This window comes from Pseudophryne corroboree (genome assembly GCF_028390025.1).
Source record: "Pseudophryne corroboree isolate aPseCor3 chromosome 3 unlocalized genomic scaffold, aPseCor3.hap2 SUPER_3_unloc_25, whole genome shotgun sequence".
In the NCBI taxonomy this organism is placed as follows: domain Eukaryota; kingdom Metazoa; phylum Chordata; class Amphibia; order Anura; family Myobatrachidae; genus Pseudophryne; species Pseudophryne corroboree.
In genome coordinates, this window is record NW_026967514.1 from 193,240 (window position 1) to 217,490 (window position 24,251).

The 24,251-nt window shown below is 48.2% G+C and overlaps 1 protein-coding gene and 1 pseudogene across 1 annotated transcript in view; one reads left to right on the forward strand and one right to left on the reverse strand.

Moving 5' to 3' along the window:
* The window catches only part of LOC134983825 (oocyte zinc finger protein XlCOF6-like), a 151,599-nt gene that overhangs the window by 70,379 nt on the left and 56,969 nt on the right, over positions 1-24,251 (reverse strand). The gene's annotated exons all lie outside the window — the stretch shown is intronic.
* LOC134983820 (zinc finger protein 605-like) lies at positions 1,672-23,527 on the forward strand (annotated as a pseudogene).

The following is a 24,251-nucleotide window of genomic DNA, read 5'->3' on the forward strand; positions in this document are numbered from 1 at the left end:
AGCTCAGGCCCTCAGTTGTGACACCCTGTATAGGAGGATGCCCCAGGTCGCTCCCCCTGTACAGTAGGACAACACATGCCACTCCCCTGTATTTTAATACAGCTCCCCTGAATATTAATACAACATATGCCGCTCCACCTGTATAGTACAATGCCACAGGACACAACACCTGTAATGTCCCGTTTATAGAATTACAGTAACGGCGGGTTCTGCGCCACCTGAATCACGGTAATGGCGGGGACTGCGCCACCTGTATTACGGTAACAGCGGGGACTGCGCCACCTGTATTACGGTAACGGTGGGGTCTGCACCACCTGTATTGCGATAACGGCTGGGTCTTGCGCCACCTGTATTACGGTAACAACGGGGTCTGCGCCACCTGTATTACGATAACGGCGGGGTCTGAGCCACCTGTATTACGGTAACGGCGGGGTCTTGCGCAACCTGTATTACGGCAATGGTGGGGTCTGCGCTACCTCTATTATGGTAACGGTGGGGTCTGCGCCACCTGTATTACGGTAACGGCTGGGTCTTGTGCCACCTGTATTACGGTAACGACGGGGTCTGCGCCACCTGTATTACGGCAACGGCGTGGTCTGCACCACCTGTATTACGGTAACGGCGGGGTCTGAGCCACCAGTATTACGGTAATAGGGGGTCTGCTCTACCTTTATTACGGTAATGGGGGGGTCTGCACCACCTGTATTACGGTATCGGCGGGGTCTGCACCACCTGTATTACAGTAACGGCGGAGTCTGCACCACCTGTATTACGGTAACGGTGGGGTCTGCGCCACCTGTATTACGGTAACGGCTGGGTCTTGTGCCACCTGTATTACGGTAACGGTGGGGTCTGCGCCACCTGTATTACGGTATCGGCGGGGTCTGCACCACCTGTATTACGGTAACGGCGGGGTCTGAGCCACCAGTATTACGGTAATGGGGGGTCTGCGCTACCTTTATTACGGTAATGGGGGGTCTGCGCCACCTGTATTACGGTAACGGCGGGGTCTGCGACACCTGTATTACGGTAACGGCGGGGTCTGAGCCACCTGTATTACGGTAACGGCGGGGTCTTGTGCCACCTGTCTTACAGTAACGGCGGGGTCTGCGCCACCTGTATTACGGTAACGGCGGGGTCTGCGTCCCCTGTATTACGGTAATGGCGGGGTCTGCGCCACCTGTATTACGGTAACGCTGAGGTCTGTGCCACCTGTATTACAGTAAGAGGACACTAGAGTGTCAGCCACCTGTACAGGGATAATGCAGCACCAGAGGCTGCTCCAGCTGCACTATAACAAGGCACCAGAGGCTGCTCCCCTTGTAGTACAGAACCTGACACCAGAGCTGCTCAGCCTATAGAATAATAATAATAATATCATTACCTGCTGCCAGACACAGCAATGGCTGCTCTCTGCTCCTGCTGCCTTGTGGGAATGATAGAAGGAAGGCGGAGCTCAGACCAGGGGAAAATGGCCGCCGCTCCTGACGTCACTACACGGCCAGGGAACCTATTGTTGCTGCCTAACTGGTCTACAAGAAAATGGCCGCCGGCCTCCTGCACTCAGGACATGTATAGTAATAGTCATTACAGAGGGCGGGAGTGTGGGAGGGGAGGAACCAGTCACTAGGAATCAGCTTGTGCCAATCACTCTTTACTTCCGGCCTGTGCGTTCCACCTTACTTCCGGGCTGTGCGTTCCACATACAGGAAGTGAGTTTTCATCGACAGCTGCAGCCTCCCAGTGTCCGTGGAGATCAGGTAATGGCGTCTTACTATACAGGGGGAGCAGCCTGTGGTGTCCTGTTATTATTACTATACAGGGGGAGCAGCAGCCTGTGGTGTCCTGTTATTATTACTATACAGGGGGAGCAGCCTGTGGTGTCCTGTTATTATTACTATACAGGGGGAGCAACCTGTGGTGTCCACTCCTGATATTTTTATTATACAGGGGGAGCAGCCTGTAGTGTCCTGTTATTGTTATACGGGGGAGCAGCCTGTGGTGTCCTGTTGTTATACGGGGGAGCAGCCTGTGGTGTCTTGTTATTATTAATATACAGGGGGAGCAGCCTGTGGTGTCCTGTTATTGTTATTATACAGTGGGAGCAGCCTGTGGTGTCCTGTTATTGTTATTATACAGTGGGAGCAGCCTGTGGTGTCCTGTTATTGTTATTATACAGGAGGAGCAGCCTGTGGTGTCCTGTTATTATTATTATACAGGCGGAGCGGAGCAGTCTGTGGTTTCATGTTATTATTATACAGGAGGAGCAGCCTGTGGTGTCCTGTTATTATTATTATACAGAAGGAGCAGCCTGTGGTGTCCTGTTATTATTATACAGGGGGAGCAGCTTGTGGTGTCTTGTTATTATTAATATACAGTGGGAGCAGCCTGTGGTGTCCTGTTATTGTTATTATACAAGGGGAGCAGCCTGTGGTGTCCTGTTATTGTTATTATACAGGAGGAGCAGTCTGTGGTGTCCTGTTATTATTATTATGTCAGCTGCAGAGCATTACTACACCACTGGCAGTGTGACCACTGCAGAGCATTACTCCACCACTGGCAGTGTGACAGCTGCAGAGCATTACTCCACCACTGGCAGTGTGACAGCTGCAGAGCATTACTAATAATTGGGGAATACCAGGTAGGCGCTCTATCCAAATGATGCAACCAAAACATAAAAACAATATAAACAGTAATATAGATCAAAACATATACTAATGGGTGTTACCCTGAGGTATATGATATCTCTGGTATACATGATATACACAATGAGTATACACAAAGGTATCACTGATAAAATCAATGTAAAAGGAAAACGCTGATCCTTCTACATCGGAGACTCTCAGAGGTTTTGTCAGTCTCTTATAGTAAATTAGCAGCGCACAGTGTGAGTGAGAAGAAATCCTCCAGCTCTTGAAAAAGCTGCCCGGTGTGCGGAGAAACGCGTTGAGGGCACAGAGAGAGGGATCGCTGATACTTGTAGTGCCCACAGAAGAAGATACAACCTCCAATAGCTGATGGTTCACCAATTGCCGGCAAATATGAAATGAACATCGTGGAGAGACTGCACCATGTGTTCCTCCCTATTCCGGGTAAGTCCAGACACTGTGCTGCTGATACAAACCTCACCCGTGCTGGGAGTACGAGACAGCGGCTCTGCGCATCCACATTGCACCGCACGACAAGGAACAGCTCATAGCAGACCGCGCCGCCCGCAGCTTCTTCACCCGGGCAAAGGGTGATACGGAGCGGGTCTGCAGTATCAACTTTGTGTCGCAAGGACTACCAACACTGGTGCAGTGACTACTGACCACCATCACATCTATACACATGTAACTCACTTTGTTGTTACACCGGAACTAAGCGGATGGACAATTACCATATAAAGGTCACTCTGGTTCAGGACACATTCCTGTATGGACCATATCAGCTGGAGGATTTCTTCTCACTCACACTGTGGGCTGCTAATTTACTATAAGAGACTGACAAATCCTCTGAGAGTCTCCTATGTAGAAGGATCAGCGTTTTCCTTTTACATTGATTTTATCAGTGATACCTTTGTGTATACTCATTGTGTATATCATTTATACCAGAGATATCATATACCTCAGGGTAACACCCATTAGTATATGTTTTGGTCTATATTACTGTTTATATTGTTTTTATTTTCTTGTGTGTAATAAACAGTGTTTTTAATTATGTTATGGCTGCATCATTTAGATAGAGCGCCTACCTGCTATTCCCCACATTTGTCTCTGTTTGAGGAGGCCGGCTACCCCTCTCCAGGTGGCTGCTAATCCTAAGGTGTATACCATCACAGACCTGCCCAGCGCCAACAGACCTTGTGTTTTCATGCTGTGTGCGCTGCCAACATCTGCACCCATGCAGCAAGTAGGGGAGGGCAGCATCTAGAAGCAGGCACAGAGAGCGGCACTTACTCCTCCAGGGGGCTTCCTCGCTCATCCACCTCAGGGGGCTCCCAGCTGCTCATCCTTCCTAGGCTGCAGAGGGTGTGGGTAGGAGGCAGGGGGCTGCAGGTCTAGCATGGCTAGAGCCTCTGGTATGGGAGGGCCGGGTTATAGCCTGCAGGCAGCTGGCACTGTACCCCGCTCGTGGCTGCTGCTGCTGATCCCGTCCGAGCCCCATCTCATGTTACTCCATGCGGCTGCTCCCCTTTCTGTCTCCTGCCGCCTTTCCCCTGTCTGTCTCCGGCTGCCTTTCCCCTGTCTGTCTCCGGCTGCCTTTCCCCTATCTGTGTCTTGCTGCCTTTCCCTGTCTGTCTCCTGCCGCCTTTCCCTGTCTGTCTCCGGCCGCCTTTCCCCTGTCTGTCTCCGGCCGCCTTTCCCCTGTCTGTCTCTGGCCGCCTTTCCCCTGTCTGTCTCTGGCCGCCTTTCCCCTGTCTGTCTCCGGCCGCCTTTCCCCTGTCTGTCTCCGGCCGCCTTTCCCCTGTCTGTCTCCGGCTGCCTTTCCCCTGTCTGTCTCTGGCTGCCTTTCCCCTGCCTGTCTCCTGCCTCCTTTCCCGTGCATGTCTCCTGCCACCACCCACCCTACAGCCTCATGCCAGTTTACTGCCACCCCCACCCTGCCGCCCCCCCCTGCCTGTCTCCAGCCGCCTTCCCCCTGCCTGTCTCCAGCCGCCTTCCCCCTGCCTGTCTCCTGCCACCCCTTGACTGTCTCCGGCCGACATTCCCTTGCCTGTCTCCTGCCACCTTTCTCCTGCAACCTTTCCCCTGCTTGGCTCCTGCCGCTTTTCCAGGAGACCCTGTCCCTTCACAGTGTACTGAACATCAGCTAATTGTGACTCCACCCACAATAGCGCTACACTCTAGATCAGGCCCACTATGCAGTACAGCCTTATGGGGCTGGGTCACAGGAACCTCGGAGACACTGACCAGGACTCTATGGCTGTGGGGAAATAGGAGACTTAATGACCACTCTATTCCATATTTACTATGTTACATGTGCAATATGTTTTATGTATTATATTTATTCCAAAGAACTCCAGCTGTGAGGAACGGAGTCTTTATTACACATCACACCTTCTGTATTCTCTCTAATTCATCAAGGATGGACAAAGACAGGAGTCACAGGACTGAGAGGATAATAAATATCACCCTGGAGATCATTTACCTGCTGACTGGGGAGGTGAGTGGATCTGGGAGCGTCACAGTGAACTCAAATCTATAGTAATAATACAGGGACATGACTGGGGAGGTGAGAGGATCTGGGAGTGTCACAGTGAAATCACTAATATCTATAGTAATAATACAGGGACATGACTGGAGAGGCGAGAGGATCTGGGAGTGTCACAGTGACATCACTTTTATATCTATAGTAATAATAAAGGACATGACTGGGTAGGTGAGGGTAATGACATCACTTATATCTATAGTAATAATACAGGGACATGACTGGGGAGGTGAGAGGATCTGGGAACATCACTGTGACCTTTTATCTATAGCAATAATACAGGGACATGACTGGGGAGGTGAGTGTATCTGGGAGCATCACAGTGAACTCATATCTATAGTAATAATACAGGGACATGCCTGGGGAGGTGAGAGGATCTGGGAGTGTCACAGTAACATCACTTATGTCTATAGTAATACAGGGACATGACTGGGGAGGTGAGAGGATCTGGGAGTGTCACAGTGACATCACTTATATCTATAGTAATAATACAGGGACATGACTAGGGAGGTGACAGGATCTGGGAGCATCACTGTGACCTTATATTTCTAGTAATAATACCGGGACATGACTGGGTAGGTGAGAGGATCTGGGAGCATCATTGTGATCTTATAGCTATAGTAATAATACAGGGACATGACTGGGGAGGTGAGGGGATCTGGAAGCATCACTGTGACATCACTTATGTCTATAGTAATAATACAGGTATATGACTGGGGAGGTGAGGGGATCTGGGAGTGTCACATTGACATCACTTATATCTATAGTAATAATAAAGGGACATGACTGTGGAGGTGAGTGAATCTGGGAGCACCACTGTGACCTTATATCTATATTAATAATACGTATATGACTAGAGAGGTGAGTGGATCTGGGAGTGTCACAGTGACATCACTAATATCTATAGCAATACAGGGACATGACTGGGGAGGTGAGGGGATCTAGGAGACGCACAGTGACGTGACATATATAGTAATAATACAGGGACATGACTGGGGAGGTGAGGGGATCTGGGAGTGTCACTGTGACATCACTTATATCTAAACTAATAATACAGGGACATGACTGGGAAGGTGAGGAGATCTGGGAGCGTCACTGTGACATCACATATCTATCGTACTAATACAGGGACATGACTGGGGAGGTGAGGGGATCTGGGAGCGTCACAGTGACATCACTAATATCTGTAGTCATAATAGAGGGACGTGACTTGGGAGGTGAGGGAATCTAGGAGTGTCTCAGTGACCTAACTTATATCTATAGTAATAATACAGGGACATGACTGGGGAGGGTGAGGGGATCTGGGAGTGTCATAGTGACACACATCTATAGTAATAATACAGGGACATGACTGGGGAGTTGAGGGGATCTGGGATTGTCACTGTGACATCACTTATATCTCCTATATATTTGTCTTAATCTGTGACTCTGTGCTGTAACGCTGGGCGGAGTTACAGTGGTGGGTGAAGTTATTCAAATGAGTCACAGAACTGGGCAAATCTATAGGAGAGCAGCAGCAGAAGCAGATGGTATGGGCATGTCACAGGCAGGGGTGCATACCTCCCAGCTTTCTTCAGACAGGAGGGACACACACACACGCACACACACACAAAACACCACACACACACACACACAAAACACCACACGGCGAAAAGGGGGCGTGGTCAACGAAAGGGGCGTGGCTTCACGGGAGGGTCCCTGTTTTCGTCAGTGAGGGGGCATGCCCAGCGCTCTGTGAGCTGCTGGCATGCCCCCAGGGGCAGATTATGAGTCTGGGGGGCCCAGGGCACTTAAGACAAGGGGCCCTATCTCATTGCTGAGCCTGCTGTGGGATTGGGGCGTGGCCTAATCACGCCCACGAAGCCACGCCCCCTTATGCAAATTCCAGGCATTTTTTTTTTTAATGGGATTTTGGCCCCTCAGCTAGAGGTAAATCCAGAGGAGGTGGTCGCTCCCCCCTACACACCCGCACAGGCAGAAGAAAGCAGGGAGACTGCTGCCTCCCTGCAACACCACAGACCTGCCGACACGCAGCAGCCTCCCTCCAACACCACAGACCTGCCGACACGTAGCAGCCTCCCTCCAACACCACAGACCTGCCGACGCAGCAGCCTCCCTCCAACACCACAGACCTGCCGACACGCAGCAGCCTCCCTCCAACACCACAGACCTGCCGACACGCAGCAGCCTCCCTCCAACACCACAGACCTGCCGACACGCAGCAGCCTCCCTCCAACACCACTGACCTGCCGACACGCAGCAGCCTCCCTGCACCACCACAGACCTGCCGACACGCAGCAGCCTCCATGCACCACCACAGACATGCCGACACGCAGCAGCCTCCCTGCACCACCACATACCTGCCGACACGCAGCTGCCTCCCTGTAACACCACAGACCTGTTAAGGGGGCGTAGCCCCTTGCGACGGTGTGAAGAGCGCCCGTAGGGCGCGATGAAGCACCTAGTCTATTGTAATAATATGAGAACATGACTGGGGAGGTGAGGGGATCTGGGAGCGTCACTGTGAAGTCACATATCTATAGTAATAATACAGAGACATGACTGGGGAGGTGAGGGGATCTGGGAGAGGCGCAATGATGTCACATATCTATAGTAATAATACAAGGACATGACTGGGGAGGTAAGGTGACCTGGGAGTGGCACAGTGATGTCACTTTTATCTATTGTAATAATACAGAGATGTGACTGGGGAGGTGAGAGGATCTGGGAGCGTCACAGTGACGTCACTCATATCTATAGTAATAATACAGGGACATGACTGGGGAGGTGAGATCTTGGAGCGTCACAATGACCTCACTTATATCTGTAGCAATAATACAGAGATGTGACTGGGAGGGGCGAGGGGATCTCTGAGTGTCACAGTAATGTCACTTTTATCTTTAGTTATAATACAGGGATATGACTGGGGAGGTGAGGGAATCTGTGAGTGTCACAGTGACATCACTTATATCAATAGCAATAATACAGGGACATGACTGGGGAGGTTAGTGGATCTGGGAGCTATACAGTGACATGACTTTTATCTATATTAGTAATACAGGGACATGACTGAGAAGGTGTGGGGATCCGAGAGCATTACAGTGACATCACTAATATCCATAGTCATAATACAGGGACATGACTGGGGAGGTGAGATGATTTAGAAGCGTCACTGTGAAGTCACTTATATCTATAGTAATAATACAGGGACATTAATGGGGAGGTGAGGGAGTATAGTAGCATAACTAACATCACTTATTTTTAGTAATACAGGGACATGACTGGGGAGGTGAGGGGATCTGGGAGAGTCACTGTGACATCACTTATATCTATAGTAATAATACAGGGACATGACTGGGGAGGTGAGGGGGATCTGGGAGCGTCACTGTGACTCACATCTATAGTAATAATACAGGGACATGACTGGGGAGTTGAGGGGATCTGGGATTGTCACTGTGACACCAATTATATCTATTGTAATACGAGAACATGACTGGGAAGGTGAGGGGATCTGGGAGCGTCACTGTGAAGTCACATATCTTTAGTAATAATACAGGGACATGACTGGGGAGGTGAGGGGATCTGGGAGAGGCGCAATTATGTCACATATCTATAGTAATAATACAAGGACATGACTGGGGAGGTAAGGTGATCTGGGTGTGGCACAGTGATGTCACTTATATCTATAGCAATAATACAGGGAGATGACTGGGGAGGTGAGGGAATCTGGGAGTTTCACAGTGACTTCACTTATATCTATAGTAATAATACAGGGACATGACTGGGGAGGTGAGGGAATCTGGGAGTTTCACAGTGACTTCACATATCTATAGTAATAATACAGGGACATGACTGGGGAGGTGAGGGGATCTGGGAGTGTCACAGTGACGTCACTCATATCTATAGTAATACAGGGACATGACTGGGGAGGTGGGGGGATCTGGAAGCATCACTGTGAAGTCACATATCTATAGTAATAATACAATGACATGACTGGGGAGGTGAGGGGATCTGGGAGCGTCACAATGACCTCACTTATATCTGTAGCAATAATACAGAGATGTGACTTGGTGGGGTGAGGGGATCTGGGAGCGTCACAGTAATGTCACTTTTATCTATAGTAATAATACAGGGATATGACTGGGGTGGTGAGGGAATCTGTGAGTGTCAAAGTGACATCACTTCTATCAATAGTAATAATACAGGGACATGACTGGGGAGGTGAGGGGATCTGGGAGCGTCAATGTGACATCACATATCTATAGTAATTATACAGGGCCATGACTGGGGAGGTTAGCGGATCTGGGAGCTATACAGTGACATTGCTTTTATCTATAGTAGTAATACAGGGACATGACTGAGAAGGTGAGGGGATCCGAGAGCATTACAGTGACGTCACTAATATCTATAGTCATAATACAGGGACATGACTGGGGAGGTGAAGGGATTTTGGAGCTTCATAGTGACGTCACTCATATCTATAGAAATAATACAGGGACATGACTGGGGAGGTGAGATGATTTAGAAGCATCACTGTGAAGTCACTTATACCTATAGTAATAATAAAGGGACATGCCTGGGGAGGTGAGGGGGGGGGGTCTGGGAGTGTATATATTGATATTTGATGTCTCCTCCCTTACTCAGGATTACACAGTAGTGAAGAAGACATCCAATGAGTGTGAGATACTCAACAGCCATCCCTGTGTGTCAGGAGGTCTGAGTAGAACCCAGAGCCACATCCCAGTGCCTCCACCTGACTCACTAATACATGAGAGACCCAATGACCAAAAGATCCTGGAACTCACCAACAAGATCATTCAGCTGCTGACTGGAGAGGTGACTGCTGGGAATGGGGCATTATGCAGTAACACCAGGAATGTGTCTGGGTGATGACTGGAGAGGTGACTGCTGGGAATGGGGCATTATACAGTAACACCAGGGGATGTGTCTGGGTGATGACTGGAGAGGTGACTGCTGGGAATGGGACATTATACAGTAACACCGGGGGATGTGTCTGGGTGATGACTGGAGAGGTGACTGCTGGGAATGGGACATTATACAGTAACACCAGGGGATGTGTCTGGGTGATGACTGGAGAGATGACTGCTGGGAATGGGGCATTTTTCAGTAACACCAGGGGATGTGTCTGGGTGATGACTGGAGAGGTGACTCCTGGGAATGGTACCTTATACAGTAACACCAGAGGACGTGTCTGGGTGATGACTGTATCACTCTGTGTCAGGTTCCTATAAGGTGTCATGATGTCACTGTCTATGTCTCCATGCAGGAGGGGGAGTATATAGAGGAACACAGGGGTCTGTACAAGGACGTGATGATGGAGAATCACCGGCCCCTCACATCTCTGGATAAGAGGAGACTGTCATGTATTGTACAGGGGAGAGCAGGTATGGGGGCCCCCTATATACACACATCATCTGATAATCACATATATACACTGTACTCAGTCACTGTGTGTCTCCTACAGAAGGACCCAGTAACCGAGATATCTCAGAGAGATGTCCCCGTCCTCTGTATACCCAGGACTGTACAGAGGAGTATCACAGGATCCCACAGGAGGATCAGGTAGGTGGGCTATAGGGTCTCCCCAATAAACCAAAGTGACTGTCACTATATTTGTGTAGAGGAGCTGTGTGTCATTATATTTGTCTTGTTTACATAGGGTGAAGCCCAATTAAATAATATTAAAATCAAAGATACAGAGGGAGAAGAAGAGACGTATGTGACTGATATAAAGGCAGAAGATATAGAGGGAGAAGAAGAGACGTATGTGACTGATATAAAGGCAAAAGACATAGATGGAGAAGAAGAGACATATGTGACTGATATAAAGGCAGAAGATATAGAGGGAGAAGAAGAGACGTATGTGACTGATATAAAGGCAGAAGATATAGAGGGAGAAGAAGAGACGTATGTGACTGATATAAAGGCAGAAGATATAGAGGGAGAAGAAGAGACGTATGTGACTGATATAAAGGCAGAAGATATAGATGGAGAAGAAGAGACGTATGTGACTGATATGAAAGCAGAAGATATAGATGGAGAAGAAGAGACGTATGTGACTGATATGAAGGCAGAAGATACAGAGGGAGAAGAAGAGACGTATGTGACTGATATAAAGGCAGAAGATATAGAAGGAGAAGAGATGTACGTGACTGATATGAAGGCAGAAGATACAGAGGGAGAAGAAGAGACATATGTGACTGATATAGAGACAGAAGATACAGAGGTAGAAGAAGAGACGTATGTGAGGGGTGATCAGCAGTGTAAGGAGGAGGAGATCCCTACAGATATCAGCACAGGTGAGTAATAAACACTTATTATAGAAGAGAGTCACATATTCTCCTTCCTCAGTCACTACATCAATCTCTTATCCTACACCCTCCTCTGTCAGTACAAATTAATGAGGAATTTGTTTTTTCCCAGTATGGAGTCAGGAGCCATCACCTCTATTATACTCCTGCTCTCACCCTCACATCATGTCACTGTGTGTTACCATCCCAGAGATCTGACCAGTCTCTTCCCCACACTCTCTAGGGTATATTGTACATCAGGAGCCATCAGCCCCTATTATACTCCAGCTCTCCGCCTCACATCATGTCACTGTGTGTTAGGTGTATCATACATCAGGAGCCATCAGCCCCTATTATACTCCTGCTCTCCCCCTCACATCATGTCACTGTGTGTTACCAGCCCAGAGATCTGACCAGTCTCCTCCCCACACTCTCTGGTATATCTCATACATCAGGAGCCATCAGCCCCTATTATACTTCTGCTCTCCCACTCACATCATGTCACTGTGTGTTACCAGCCCAGAGATCTGACCAGTCTCCTCCCCACACTCTCTGGTGTATCTCATACATCAGGAGCCATCAGCCCCTATTATACTCCTGCTCTCCCCATCACATCATGTCACTGTGTGTTACCAGCCCAGAGATCTGACCAGTCTCCTCCCCACACTATCTGGTGTATCTCATACATCAGGAGCCATCAGCCCCTATTATACTCTTACTCTCCCCCTCACATCATGTCACTGTGTGTTACCAGCCCAGAGATCTGACCAGTCTCCTCCCCACACTCTCTGGTGTATCTCATACATCAGGAGCCATCAACCCCTATTATACTCCTGCTCTCCTTCTCACATCATGTCACTGTGTTATACCAGCCCAGAGATCTGACCAGTCTCCTCCCCACACTCAAAATTGGGCGCTAATGTTTAAATCAAATGCTAGCTGCACGTTCCTGGTTCCTGGTTCGTAAGCCACCAATTGATTATAACAAGACAAAACGAATTGGAACAGCGCTTAGCATTTAATTAAAGCTTTTTTTTTATATTATTTTACTATAAAATTGAATAAAAATAAAAATAAAAGAATTATATAATTTATACAATTACCGGCCGGATTTCTTGTTTTTAGCAATCAATACATGACACAATTAATATATATAAAATACATAACTGTTGTACACAGCGAGAAAATTCCTCCTGAAGATATATATTTTTGTGCACAACAGGATATACTCCACTAATTAAGAGAAAAACTACTTTAATGACAGTTATGACTTGGCAGGCGTCCCTGCACTTATGATTTGCCCAATACTGTCCGTTTGGTTTAAGGAAAAGGATTTGGAAAGATATTGTCCACTTTGTCCTTCCTTTAAACAGCAGAATATAAAGGCAGTCTCTGTGTAAAATGTGGGGGAGTTCAAATAACGGACTGTCCATGTATCAGCATAACGACATATCTCACAGCTATTTGTATTAAGCTGAAATTAAGATACTCTCTTCAGCTTAATACAAATAGCTGTGAGATATGTCGTTATGCTGATACATGGACAGTCCGTTATTTGAACTCCCCCACATTTTACACAGAGACTGCCTTTATATTCTGCTGTTTAAAGGAAGGACAAAGTGGACAATATCTTTCCAAACATTGTGCTGCCATCTGCATTTTCAGGACAGCCTGGAACGATTTGGTAATTAAGGAGGTAATTTACCAAATCCTTTTCCTTAAACCAAACGGACAGTATTGGGCAAATCATAAGTGCAGGGACGCCTGCCAAGTCATAACTGTCATTAAAGTAGTTTTTCTCTTAATTAGTGGAGTATATCCTGTTGTGCACAAAAATATATATCTTCAGGAGGAATTTTCTCGCTGTGTACAACAGTTATGTATTTTATATATATTAATTGTGTCATGTATTGATTGCTAAAAACAAGAAATCCGGCCGGTAATTGTATAAATTATATAATTCTTTTATTTTTATTTTTATTCAATTTTATAGTAAAATAATATAAAAAAAGCTTTAATTAAATGCTAAGCGCTGTTTCAATTCGTTTTGTCCTCCCCACACTCTCTGGTGTATCTCATACATCAGGAGCCTTCAACCACTATTATACTCCTGCTCTCTCCTTCACATCATGTCACTGTGTTACCAGCCCAGAGATCTGACCAGTCTCCTCCCAACACTCTCTGGTCTAACCCTCCCTCCCCCACAGCCTAACCCTCCCTGGGGGATGCCTAACCCCCCCTACACGCTGCCTAACCATTCCTCCCCCACAGCCTGTTCCTATCCCTACCCAGCGGTGCTAACCCTTCTCCCTGAAGCCTAACCCTAACTCTCCCTCCCCCACAACCGAACCCGCCCTCCCCCATAGCATAACCCTCCCCGGGGGGTGCCTAACCCCCCCTATCCGCAGCCTATCTCCCTCACAGCCTAACCCTCCCCTGGGGATGCCTAACACCCCCTACCTGCAGCCTAATCCTCCCTCCCCAACAGCCTGTCCCTAACCCTCCACAGTGGTGCTAACCCTTCTTCCTGCAGCCTAAACCTAGCCCTCCGTCCCCCACAACCTGTCCCTAACCCTCCCCAGTGGTGCTAAGCCTTACCCTTCTCTCTGCAGCCTAACCCTCCCTCCCCCACAGCCTAGCCCCCCCACCCTAGCAGCCTAACCCTATCCCTCTCTGGGGATGCCTAACTCTAAATCCCCACCTACCCACAGCCTAACCCTAACCATCTCACCCCTGCAGCCAAAAGCACCTCCAAGTCAGGTGACCAGAATACAGCCTGTGGCTTCAGCAGCATTGCTAGGCTGCGGCAGTAAACGCTGCCCGGAGTAAGCGTAGCCAGCGGCTTTAGGGCAGTAGGAGTGGGGTGACTTAATGGATTGGGTCTTGGTCCCAGCGGCGGCTGAGAGCTCTCAGGTAGGGTAAATAAATAGCCACTTAGTGAGGAGAGCTCCAGAAAGCACGTCTGGATGGACCACACCCCTATTATTTATTATTTTATATACTAACAGGGGTGACAGGTGTGGTACATCCCTGCAAAGGCAGATCCAATCTCTTTCTCATCAGACTCTGCTGTCTTCCCTGCACTCTCACTCAGATGTTCACTGCTGCCAGTAGCACACGTATGAGAAGCAGAAGTATGGCGGCAGCTGTATAGATTCTGATATGTAATTCTCTGTATCATACTTACCATACACACATCGTCCTTATTACTATTGAGAGAATAGAGGTAAGACACTGATGATGGGGTGTAACAGTGTATTATAACCTAGCAGATGATGATGATGATTACAGGGTATTATATGGTGTATTGCATGTAAAGTACCTTGTTCCACACCTACTCTGCTGTAGCAATATACCTTATATAAGGGTGAGTAACACATGTTCAGGCTTACCAGCATATGAGCACACACATAAAGGAATACTACCTTACTAATGCTTCCAGGAGTAACGTTAGGAGACATTTCTCTGATCCATCAGCTCATATGACTGATGTTATTGTTCATCTAGAATCTCCAATTCATACGATATGTTCCCCATCCATTGTTTTATATTGGTGCTGACATAGGACTTGGCAAGTGACTACATCTCCATTTATACTTCATGGTTAGTTACCAGTACAAGAGAGAGGTATATCTAAGTCTTATTATAATATTATATTTGTTATTGTGAGTATTCTCAGGAGGGTGGACACAATGATTGAGACACAATATTATAAAGCCTTCATTAAAAGTTATGTTTTCTCTAACGTCCTAGTGGATGCTGGGAACTCCGTAAGGACCATGGGGAATAGCGGGCTCCGAAGGAGGCTGGGCACTCTAGAAAGATCTTAGACTACCTGGTGTGCACTGGCTCCTCCCACTGTGACCCTCCTCCAAGCCTCAGTTAGATTTCGTGCCCGGCCGAGGTTGGATGCACACTAGGGGCTCTCCTGAGCTCTTAGAAAGTTATAGTCTTAGAATTTGTTCTTTTCAGTGAGACCTGCTGGCAACAGGCTCACTGCAGCGAGGGACTAAGGGGAGAAGAAGCGAACTCGCCTGCTTGCAGCCGGATTGGGCTTCTTAGGCTACTGGACACCATTAGCTCCAGAGGGATCGACCGCAGGCCCAGCCTTGATGTTCGGTCCCGGAGCCGCGCCGCCGTCCCCCTTACAGAGCCAGAAGCAAGAAGATGGTCCGGAAAATCGGCGGCATGAAGACTCAGTCTTCACCAAGGTAGCGCACAGCACTGCAGCTGTGCGCCATTGCTCCTCTCACACACTTCATACTCCGGTCACTGAGGGTGCAGGGCGCTGGGGGGGGGCGCCCTGAGGCAGCAATAAAAACACCTTGGCTGGCAAAAATACCTCAATATATAGCCCCAGGGGCTATATATGAGGTAAATACCCCTGCCAGAAGTCCATAAAAAACGGGAGAATAGGCCGCGAAAAAGGGGCGGAGCCTATCTCCTCAGCACACTGGCGCCATTTTCCCTCACAGCTCCGTTGGAGGGAAGCTCCCTGGCTCTCCCCTGCAGTCTACAAGGGTTAAAAAAAGAGAGAGGGGGCACTAAATTTAGGCGCAGTATACATTATATATATAGATATAAAGCTATAGGGGACATAACTCAGTTAGTCCCTGCAGTATATAGCGCTCTGGTGTGTGCTGGCATACTCTCACTCTGTCCCCCCAAAGGGCTTTTGTGGGTCCTGTCCTCGTTTAGAGCATTCCCTGTGTGTCTGCAGTGTGTCGGTATGGCTGTGTCGACATGTTGAATGAGGAGGCTTATATGGTGACGGAACAGAGGCCGATATATGTGATGTTGCCCCCTGTGGGGCCGACACCAGAGTGGATAGAGAGGTAAAAGGTATTAACCGACAGTGTCAACTCCTTACATAAAAGGGTGGATGACGTAACAGCAGTGGGACAGCCGGCTTCGCAGCCCGCGCCTGCCCAGGCGTCTCAAAGGCCATCAGGGGCTCAAAAACGCCCGCTCTCTCAGATGGCAGACACAGATGTCGACACGGAGTCTGACTCCAGTGTCGACAAGGTGGAGACATATACACAATCCAATCCGTGACTTGATCCCGGCAATAAAAAATGTGTTATACATTTCTGACTTTAACCTCTATAAATGGGTTTTAGGTTTGGGGAGAAAAAACAGGCAGTGTTTTGTTCCCCCATCAGATGAATAAATGAAGTGTGTGAAAAGCGTGGGTTCCCCCGTTAAGAAACTGGTAATTTATAAAAAGTTACTGATGGCGTACTCTTTCCCGCCAGGAGGATAAGTTACGCTGGGAGATATCCCCTAGGGTGGATAAGGCGCTCACACGTTTGTCAAAAAAGGTGGCACTGCCGTCTTAGGATACGGCCACTTTAATAGGTACCTGTTGATAAAAAAAAAAAAAAAAAAACAGGAGGCTATCCTGAAGTCTGTATTTACACACTCAGGTACTAGACTGAGACCTGCAGATAGTGCTGCTGCAGCGTGGTCGGTGACCCTGTCAAACAGGGATACTAGTTGGCAAACATAAAAACATATTAAAGACGTTGTCTTATATATGGGGGATGCACAGAGGGATATTTTGCCGGCTGGCATCCAAAATAAATGTAATGTCCATTCTGTCAGGAGGGTATTAGAGACCTGTCACTGGACAGGTGATGCTGACTTAAAAAGCACATAGAGAGCCTTATAAGAGTGAGGAATTATTTGGGGATGGTCTCTGGGACCTCGTATCCACAGCAACTGCTGGGAAGAAATAATTTTACCTCAGGTTTCCTCACAGAAAAAGGTACAGTCCTTTCGGCTTCAGAAAAGCAAGCGGGTCAAATGGCGCTTCCTTTCTGTACAGAGACAAGGGTAGAGGGAAAAAGCTGCACCAGTCAGCCTGTTCCCAGAATCAAGATTCTTCCCCCGCCTCCTGTGAGTACACACCATGACGCGGGTGCTCCACAGGTGTAGCCAGGTACGGTGGGGGGCCGCCTCAAAAATTTCAGCAATTAGTGGGCTCGCTCACAGGTGGATCCCTGTTTCTTCCAAGTAGTATTTCAGGGGTACAAGCTGGAATTAGAGATGTCTCCCCCCAGCCGTTTCCTAAAATATGCCTTGCTGACAACTCCCTCAAGCAGGGAGGCTGTGCTAGAGGCAATTAATAAGCGGTATTCCCAGCAGGTAATACTCAAGGTGCCCCTACTTCAACAAGGACGGGGTTACTATTCCACACGGGTTGGGGTACCGAAACCGCATGGTTCGGTGTGACCCATTTTATATTTAAAATCCTTGAACATAAAAAAATTCAAGTTCAAGATGGAATCGCTCAGGGCGGTTATTGCAAGCCTGGACGAGGGGGATTACATGGTATCCCGGGACATCAAGGATGCTTACCTGCATGTCCCCATTTACCATCCTCGCCAGGAGTACCTCAGATTTGTGGTACAGGATTACCATTACCAAGTCCAGACACTGCCGTTTGGACTGTACATGGCACCGAGGGTGTTTTATCAAGGTAATGGCCGAAATGATGATACTCCTTCAAAAAAAGGGAGTTGTAATTATCCCGTAATTGGACAATCTCGTTATAAGGGCGAGGTCCAAGGAGCAGTTGGTAGTCGGGGTAGCACTATTTTGGAAAGTGCTACAACAGCATAGGTGGATTCTAAACAGTCCAAAGTCACAGCTGGTTCCTATGACACGTCTACTGTTCCTGGGGATGGTTCTGGACATAAACCAGAAATAGTGTTTCTCCCGGAGGAGAAAGCCAAGGAGTTGTCATCTCTAGTCAGAGACCTCCTGAAAACCAAAATAGGTAGCGGTGCATCATTGCACGCGAGTCCTGGGAAAAATGGTAGCTTCTTACGAAGCAATCCCATTAGGCAGGTTCCATACAAGAACTTTTCAGAGGGACCTGTTGGACAAGTGGCCTGGATCTCATCTTCCGATGCATAGGCTGATAACCCTGTCTCCAAGGACCAGGGTATCTCTACTGTGGTGGCTGCAGAGTGCCCATCTTCAAGAGGGCCGCAGGTTCGGCATACAGGACTAGGTCCTAGTGACCATGGATTCCAGTCTTTGAGGCTGGGGGGCAGTCGCATAGGGAAGAAACTTCCAGGGACTTTGGTCAAGTCAGGTTATTTCCCTACACATAAATATTCTGGATCTGAGGGCCATTTACAATGCCCTGAGGCCAGCAAGGCCTCTGCTTCAAAACCAGCCGGTACTGATCCAATCAGACAACATCACGGCAGTCGCTCATGTAATCAACAGGGCGGCACAAAAAGCAGGATGGCGATGGCAGAAGCCACAAGGATTCTCCGATAGGCGGAAAATCATGTGTTAGCACTGTCAGCAGTGTTCATTCCCGGAGTGGACATCTGGGAAGCAGATCTTCTCAACAGACACGACCTCCACCCGGGAGAATGGGGACTTCCTCCAGAAGTCTTCCAATAGGATTGTACACCATTGGGAAAGGCCACAGGTGGACATGATGGCGTCCCGCCTTAACAAAAAGCTAAAAAAGATATTGCTCCAGGTCAAGGGACCCTCAGGCGATAGCTATGGACGCTCTGGTAACACCGTGGGTGTACCAGTCGGTTTAGGTGTTCTCCCCTCTGCCTCTCATACCAAAGGTACTGAGAATAATAAGAAGGCGAGGAGTAAGAACGATACTCGTGGATGGCCAAGAAGAGCTTGGTACCCAGAACTTCAAGAATTTATATCAGAGGACCAATGGCCTCTGCCACTCAGTCAGGACCTGCGGCAGCAGGGGCCCTGTCTGTTCCAAGACTTACCGCGGCTGCGTTTGACGGCATGGCGGTTGAACGCCGGATCCTGAAGGAAAAGGGTATTCCGGAGGAAGTAATTCCTACGCTTACTAAAGCCAGGAAAGTGGTTACAGCAACTCATTATCAACGCATATGGCGAAAATATGTTGCATGGTGTGAGGCCGAAAGGGCCCCAACAGAGGAATTTCAACTAGGTCGATTTCTGCATTTCCTGCAAGCAGGAGTGACTATGGGCCTTAAATTGGGTTCCATTAAGGTACAGATCTCGGCTCTGTCGATTTTCTTTCAAAAAAGAACTAGCTTCAGTACCTGAAGTTCAGACATTTATAAAAGGAGTGCTGCATAGTCAGCCCCCGTTTGTGCCTCCTGTGGCACCTTGGGATCTCAACGTGGTGTTGAGTTTTCTTAAAATCACTTTGGTTTGAACCACTAAAAACCGTGGATCTGAAATATCTCACATGGAAGGTGGTTATGTTATTGGCCTTGGCTTCTGCCAGGCGAGTATCAGAATTGGCGGCTTTGTGTTGTAAAAGCCCTTATTTGATTTTCCATATGGATAGGGCAGAATTGAGGACTCGTCCCCAATTTCTCCCTAAGGTGGTGTCAGCGTTTCACCTGAACCAGCCTATTGTGGTGCCTGCGGCTACTAAGGATTTGGAGGACTCCAAGTTGCTAGACGTTGTCAGGGCCCTGAAAATATATGTTTCCAGGACGGCTGGAGTCAGAAAATCTGACTCGCTGTTTATCCTATATGCACCCAACAAGCTGGGTGCTCCTGCTTCTAAGCAGACTATTGCTCGTTGGATTTGTAGTACAATTCAGCTTGCACATACTGTGGCAGGCCTGCCACAGCCAAAATCTGTCAATGCCCATTCCACAAGGAAGGTGGGCTCATCTTGGGCGGCTGCCCGAGGGGTCTCGGCTTTACAACTTTGCCGAGCAGCTACTTGGTCAGGGGCAAACACGTTTGCAAAATTCTACAAATTTGATACCCTGGCTGAGGAGGACCTGGAGTTCTCTCATTCGGTGCTGCAGAGTCATCCGCACTCTCCCGCCCGTTTGGGAGCTTTGGTATAATCCCCATGGTCCTTACGGAGTTCCCAGCATCCACTAGGACGTTAGAGAAAATAAGAATTTACTCACCGGTAATTCTATTTCTCGTAGTCCGTAGTGGATGCTGGGCGCCCATCCCAAGTGCGGTTTATCTGCATTACTTGTACATAGTTATTGTTAACTAAATCGGGTTATTGTTGAGCCATCTGTTGAGAGGCTCTATTGTTTCATACTGTTAACTGTGTTTCATATCACGAGTTGTACGGTGTGATTGGTGTGGCTGGTATGAGTCTTACCCGGGATTCAAAATCCTTCCTTATTGTGTACGCTCGTCCGGGCACAGTACCTAACTGAGGCTTGGAGGAGGGTCATAGTGGGAGGAGCCAGTGCACACCAGGTAGTCTAAGATCTTTCTAGAGTGCCCAGCCTCCTTCGGAGCCCGCTATTCCCCATGGTCCTTACGGAGTTCCCAGCATCCACTACGGACTACGAGAAATAGAATTACCGGTGAGTAAATTCTTATTTTATTATACACACACATTTACAATTAAGTGTCTCAGAGAGTCGTCTTTTCCTATTGTTTACAAGATTAATATTGTTACAGAAAATGTCACATTTCCATAATGTATTTTTATTTCCAGCAGATGGACACACAAGCAGGAATATCTCAGAAGGACATCTAATGTTATCCCCGGATTGTGACATAAATGATAATGACAGTAGACAGGATTCTCCAGGAGATAACCCCATTACCCCAATTATACATCCAGCTCGATCAGCTGGTCCCTCTGATCCTGGGAAATGTTCTCCTGATCACTCTGATATTGGTGCATCTGTTACAGCTCTGACAGTAGATACAGTGTTTCCATGTTCTATAGATGCCAAATGTTTTACACAGAACACAAAGCTTATTACCCATCAGGCAGCTAAGGCAGGTGAGAAGCCATTTCCATGTTCTGAGTGTGGGAAATGTTTTGCACGGAAATCGCATCTTGTTATACATCAGAGAAGTCATACAGGTGAGAGGCCATATTCTTGCTCTGAGTGTGGGAAATGTTTTTCCCAGAAATCACATCTTGTTCTACATCAGAGAAGTCACACAGATGAGAGGCCGTTTTCTTGCTCTGAGTGTGGGAAATGTTTTTCCCAGAAATCACATCTTGTTCTACATCAGAGAAGTCACACAGATGAGAGGCCGTTTTCTTGCTCTGAGTGTGGGAAATGTTTTAGATGGAAATCACAACTTGTTACACATCACAGAAGTCACACAGGTGAGAAGCCATTTTCTTGCTCTGAGTGTGGGAAACATTGTTTAAATAAATCACATCTTGTTATACATCAGAGAAGTCACATAGGTGAGAAGCCATTTTCTTGCTCTGAATGCGGGAAATGTTTTTCCCAGAAATCATATCTTGTTATACATCAGAGAAGTCACACAGGTGAGAAGCCATTTTCTTGCTCTGAGTGTGGGAAATGTTTTAGATGGAAATCACAACTTGTTACACATCACAGAAGTCACACAGGTGAGAAGCCATTTTCTTGCTCTGAGTGTGGGAAACATTGTTTAAATAAATCACATCTTGTTATACATCAGAGAAGTCACACAGGTGAGAAGCCATTTTCTTGCTCTGAATGCGGTAAATGTTTTTCCCAGAATTCACCACTTGTTACACATCAGCGAAGTCACACAGGTGAGAAGCCATTTTCTTGCTCTGAGTGCGGGAAATATTTTTCCCAGAAATCATATCTTGTTATACATCAGGGAAGTCACACAGGTGAGAAGCCATTTTCTTGCTCTGAGTGTGGGAAATGTTTTAGATGGAAATCACAACTTGTTACACATCACAGAAGTCACACAGGTGAGAAGCCATTTTCTTGCTCTGAGTGTGGGAAACATTGTTTAAATAAATCACAACTTGTTATACATCAGAGAAGTCACACAGGTGAGAAGCCATTTTCTTGCTCTGAATGCGGGAAATGTTTTTCCCAGAAATCACCACTTGTTACACATCAGCGAAGTCACACAGGTGAGAAGCCATTTTCTTGCCCTGAGTGTGGGAAACGTTTTACACGGAAATTATATCTTGTTAGACATCAGAACTCACACAAGTGAGAATATATTTCCATGTTCTGAGTGTGGGAAATGTTCTGCACACAAATCAGATCTTAGAAACCATGAGAGAAGTTGCACAGGTGAGAAGCCATTTTCTTGCTCTTAGTGCGGGAAATGTTTTACATAGAAATCACAACTTGTTACACATCACAGAAGTCACACAGGTGAGAAGCCATTTCCATACTCTGAGAAATAAATCGGCACTTGTTGCACACATTAGACATCACTCAGGTGAGGAACCATTTTAATCTTCTGGAGTATACTCCTCATTGCCATGCATTGTTCTTCAAAGTTCTTATCCTATCTCCTATGCTTTTTGCAATATACATGTTACCACTGGGTGAAATAATCAGGTGTCATGCCCTCATCTACCACTGCTATGCAGATGACCTGTCTTTTGATCCAGGTACTGAGAAACCAGTACCAATCCTAAATGGTTGTCTAGCTGAGCTCCAGGTGTGGGTGATGCCAGTTGGCTGTGACTCAGTCCTGGTGAAACAGGTCCTTATGATAGAAGCTCACCAATAAACGGCAGGGCTACAACTCAGCTTTACTACCAACCAGACGCCACATAACACCCATTCTCTGTTCCCTCCACCGGCTGCCTGTAAGATGGTGACTGTTACATAATCTTACTGACTCTCCCAGCCCTACATGACCAGGGTCCAAGGTACCAGAAGCAGCTTCTGACTCCTTACTGTCCTACTTGCTTCCATCTGCAGATGGACTGTTACCAGCAATACCAAGAAACCCCAAGCAGTGCTGAGATGTCAGAGGGGAGACAGGGTGGGTGGCACTATTGCTGTATCGGTGGCACTGTCTGGGTAATATTATCCCCAAGCAGAGCTGAGGGGGTACTCAGGGTGGCTGGCAGTAGTGGGGACTGCAGGAGGCAGTGTATGTGTGAGAATCTTGTCCTCAAGCAGAGTTAAGGTGTCAGAGGGGGAGACAAGGTGGTGAAAGTAGTGGAAAGGAGACAGGGCGGATGGCAGTAGTGAGCGGAGACAGGGTGGGTGGCAGTAGTTGGGGGAGACAGGGTGGTGGCAGTAGTGGGGGGAGACAGGGTGAGTGGCAGTAGTGGAAGGAGACAGGGCGGTGACAGTAGTGGGGGAGACAGGGCAGTGGCAGTAGTGGGGGGAGAGGGTGGGTAGCAGTGTGGGAGAGGCAGGGCGAATGGCATTAGTGGAGGGAGGCTGGGCGGTGGCAGTAGTGGGTGTAGACAGGGCGGTGGCAGTAGTGTGGGGGGAGATGGTGGGTAGCAGTAGTGGGGGAGACAGAGCAGTGGCAGTAGTGGGGGAAGACAAGGCGGTGGCAGTAGTGTGGGGGAGTCAGAGCGGTAGCAGTAGTGGGGGGAGACAGGGTGGGTAGCAGTAGTGGGGGAGACAGGGCGGTGGCAGTAGTGGGGGAAGACAGGGCGGTGGCAGTAGTGGGGAAATACAGGGTGGGTAGCAGTAGTGGGGGGAGACAGGGCGAGTGGCATTTGTGGAGGAAGGCAGGGTGGTGGTAGTAGTGGGGGAAGACAAGGCGGTGGCAGTAGTGGGGGGGAGATAGGGCGGGTGGCAGTAATGGGGGAGACAGGGCAGGTGGCAGTGGTGGGGGAGACACGTGGTGGATGGCAGTAGTGGGGGGGAGACAGGATGGGTGGGAATAGGTGTTTAAACAAGATGGGTAGCAGTAGTGGGGGGAGACAGGGCAGTGGTAGTAGTGGGGGTAGGCGGGGTGGGTGGCAGTAGTGGGGGGAGACAGGGCGGGTGGCAGGAGTGGGGGTAGACAGGGCAGGTGACAGTAGTTGGAGGAGACAGGGCAGTGGCAGTAGTGGGGGGTGAC